Source organism: Xenopus tropicalis, chromosome 3, assembly GCF_000004195.4.
Source record: "Xenopus tropicalis strain Nigerian chromosome 3, UCB_Xtro_10.0, whole genome shotgun sequence".
Classification (NCBI taxonomy): domain Eukaryota; kingdom Metazoa; phylum Chordata; class Amphibia; order Anura; family Pipidae; genus Xenopus; species Xenopus tropicalis.
Window position 1 is genome coordinate 22,427,664 of NC_030679.2, and position 3,923 is coordinate 22,431,586.

At 41.0% G+C, this 3,923-nt stretch overlaps 1 long non-coding RNA gene across 1 annotated transcript; it reads left to right on the top strand.

Moving 5' to 3' along the window:
- Window positions 1-1,263: 1,263 nt before the first annotated feature.
- On the top strand, window positions 1,264-3,216 carry LOC116409465. Its single transcript, XR_004221864.1, has 3 exons — window positions 1,264-2,264; window positions 2,880-2,936; window positions 3,084-3,216. It is a non-coding gene; the product is annotated as an uncharacterized LOC116409465 (long non-coding RNA).
- The last annotated feature ends 707 nt before the right edge of the window (window positions 3,217-3,923 follow it).

The following is a 3,923-nucleotide window of genomic DNA, read 5'->3' on the forward strand; positions in this document are numbered from 1 at the left end:
AAAAGCTAAATGCAATATCTCTAAAGCTAACATGCCCTTTTTATTCTCTTTTCTATACAGATTGCGATAGAGTGCGACCTGAGATTGAGCGACAGAGAGAGATTCCGTGCGATTTTTTCAAAGCGCTTTTTTAAAAGCGATTTTTCCTTTGCAGGTTTTTCAGCATTTTTTCTGGTTTCTCCTCAGTTCATTTTGTAACATCCTTTTCTGAACAGCTGCTGAGGAGAACCTGAGGAAGACCCCGTGGGGTACCCCGGCCTTGTGCCGGCCCCTCTCATTAAACCCAAGCTAATAACATCTTAGGTTTCAGATTCCATCAAGATGGCAACTTATCAAGAACTATTAAGAGGTAATCTTGCAAATCCAATTGATACATTCATGATTTATTTTACCGCAAATCTGCCTTAAATACAGTAGGGGGGGGCTTTCGTCTCTTACATATAGGGGCATATTTATTATAGTAACCAATCAGACCAGACCTTTGCCTTTGCTTTCTAACTTGTAGGCGACAAGTGTTTAAATCTAATTGCTGACTGACCAATATCATCGGTGATGTCAGCTTACACACTATAATAAATATGCCCTAAACTGTATATTTTATGTATGTAGCAAATCCATCACTATAGGCAGCATTATAATGGGCATTACTCATTGGGTGAAACAATGATTTATACAAATGGGAGAATACAGATTAGGAAATACTTGTGACTATAAGCTCTGTAGCATTCATGCAACAGTTTTGCACCTTCTCCTATTGCTGTTCCTAATATAATGCCCATGTGTCTCTCGTGTCTGCTTTTAGGTTGCGAGAGTATCAGGAGCAAGCCAGGGCTGCAGGTAATGCGTCTGTTTCTTCTGTAATTCCCTCTCCTACAACTTCAATAGAAACTATTCTCTCTGTCTGCCTGTGTCTCTCAGTGTTTTGCTTTTACACACATAGGTGGGAGCTGCCATACTCTTTGCCTCTGTGCAGATATTGGAAAGGCTAGTTTCCTGAGGAAGCCAATATTTTAGACCCCTCGGTGAATTAGACTTTTTTTTTTTACCCTGGGCCAGTGCTCCTTTTCAGAGAGATAATGCACCAGCCCAGGGAAATAACTAACAGAGCGCCACACTCACATCCTACTGTGTTTTCCGGCTTGAGCTTGCGCATGAGCAATACAGTACGGAGAGTTCCACCTGTGCCATATCCCTTATTCCTGCCATTATGTGCCATAGAAACCCCAAACCCTTTCCTGTCACTATTCTCCTCAGTATGTTGATGAATTTACAGTTGTGTCTCTAATGCTCTTTTCTTTAACTTACAGAAGCTGTTCCTCGCCCTGGATTCTTTTAGGCCGGAGAAGAACAATTTTGAGGCCATGATTTCTTATTATGGTAAAATCCTATATTAATTACCAGTTCCTTAAGTTGTTCTGCTTTACAGCTTTTCACTGGAAATAGAGACTGTAACCCCCCAGCATCCCCATTTAAATTCAGCACTTTTATCTTGCTGCACCTTGATTCACCCAAGCCACTTTCCTGGTACCTGACTGCCCATGTGCTTAGCCTGAATCAGTAAAAGTGATACCTGGGAGCAGCACCCCCCACCCTTGATCACCCATCCCTCCTGCCACAGTGAAGCGAGTGGGGGGAATCAGGGTTAATGGGTAGGGAGGGGTGATAAGGAGCTAAAGCAGTGATGCCATGCAGTGTTTAAGACTTTCCACAAGCTCCAGTACAACCCCATTAAATGGGAAGTTGTCTACAGAACATAACACTAGCACAAAAGTGCAATCATGGCGTCTCTAATTGGCTGTAAAAGGCTGTAGCGTTAGTTTATTATTGTTGAATTCCTTTCCCTCTTTCAGCTCAATGTTTAAAGGAAATGTATTTTTCTCTGCAGAAGATTACTACAGATACCATTCTCTGGAAGAGGAAAACCTGTAAGTAAAACATAAATAGTCTTATTACATGTTGGGAATTGTTTACCACTGCCAGGAGGGTAAGTGCAAGAGCAGTAAGGGTGGAAATTCGCACCCCTTAGGGCAGTGACCCACTGGGAGATTAGTCGCCACGTGACTTTCTGTGTTTGGCGTCACACTGTATCCGCTATAATGAATAGGTGCATCTACAGTAGAAATACAAAGGAATAGTAGACATAACCTATTGTTAATGCTCAGTGGGAATTCTTTTTCAGGAAAGATTTTCTGCTTTGTTACACCATCGAGAACATCGCCGATGACGAGAACATCCCCAATTATTTTGTCATGATTGATAATCTGGTAAGAAATCCAAAACAGATGTTTAGATAAATAAGGAATAAATGAAATTAGATTGTCAGCTCTTGGCCCAGTACAATTTATGTCTGGATCTTTGCTCCATATTATGAAATGACACAAGGCTCAGGCAATAACATTGGATGAGCAGATCCAGAGCTGCACTAAATCCAACTAAACCTGTTGCTAGTTAACTATTCCCTTTATCTAGTTTAAATGATAGTGGGGCTAAACAGAGCCACAGAGTGTGCATAAAGCTAATATGTGAGGCAGTCACTCTTCCCAAAGTCCCTTTTAAACATAAAGCCCATGCAACTACAGAGGTAACTGGAAATGGTACATTTAGAATAATGAGGAGGCCTGTAGTGATAGGATGGTAATTGCACAGCGGCGCTGCCTCGTATTTCTGCTTCACAGCTGCCCCTGAGATGATATTGCTGCTGCGCTTTCATTGTAAATGAGCCCCTAGGAGTCAGTCAGGGAGTCACAGTTATAATGAAGAGGCATAAAAACTATTTGGATCTTAAAGAACTTACTCTGGGTTTATAGGACTGATTATAAGAGTAATAGCACTGACTCACAGATTCCTTTCTCACACTGCTACTCTCTTTTATGTTACAGAGGAAACTGGAAGTACTCGAGGGGATGTATTTTATTGCGTGCCCTCTTGCGTCACCAGTAAGTGTCATTATTATTATTAAGGTTTTTATTCACTGTGTGTCTCTATTATAATCAGGAACATTATAATTCACTGTATGGTGCCACATGGGCACAATAGTGACACTGGTACAAAGCAGTGCTTACATTGAGCATCTTCTCCCACAGACGACGCAAGAAGGACAAAACCTGCGCAGCCAGTATGAGGCACTGGTAATTCTTCATACAGTAAGTTCCCTGGATCACCGTCCCTTGTGCTTTGTTGTAGATTTATTGCCAAATGTGCTTTAATCAGCTGATTCCAAAGAGGACACTTGCACAGGAGGTGCTGCTGGGCATGTTGCCTACTGGGTATTTTCCCAGGAATGACAAAAGGCAGACTGATGCTCAGGGCTACTTGTAATACCACATGCCCCTTTAATATTCTCTATTTATCTTAAATAATAATACACAGATCATAAGGTTCTGAATTAAATATTAAGGTATTAGCCTTACGGATGGACATTGGGCATAGATTAAGGAAATATTATGTGCAAGTGCTACTTTCTCTAATACAGAGCATAGTTACATAGTTCATATGGGATGAAAAAGACAATAGTCTACCCCGCCAAATGACACCAAGTGCATATGTGTGTATTTATACATATACACACACATACCTATATTAACTGTATATTCTAAGATCACTGTAGTTTGGATATGATGCATGTCCAACAAGTCAACACTCTTACAGGTATTAGTAGAATATCACAAAATCAGTCGGCAGGTTATTCCACAACCTCATTGCCCTCACCACATAAAGGAACTATTGGTACCACCTGTACAGGGGTAATCGTAACTATCTTTTTTCTTTCCCCTTTGTTCCTATCCTTGTTCTGTTCCCTGGCAGGCAGTAAGATCCAAGCTGGAAGAATTAAAGCGCAGAATTGCAGAGAAGAGAGAGGAGTTGCAGCAACTTTCTGGGTATGTACTTTACATATTAAACTTTCCATTACAGATACTGACACA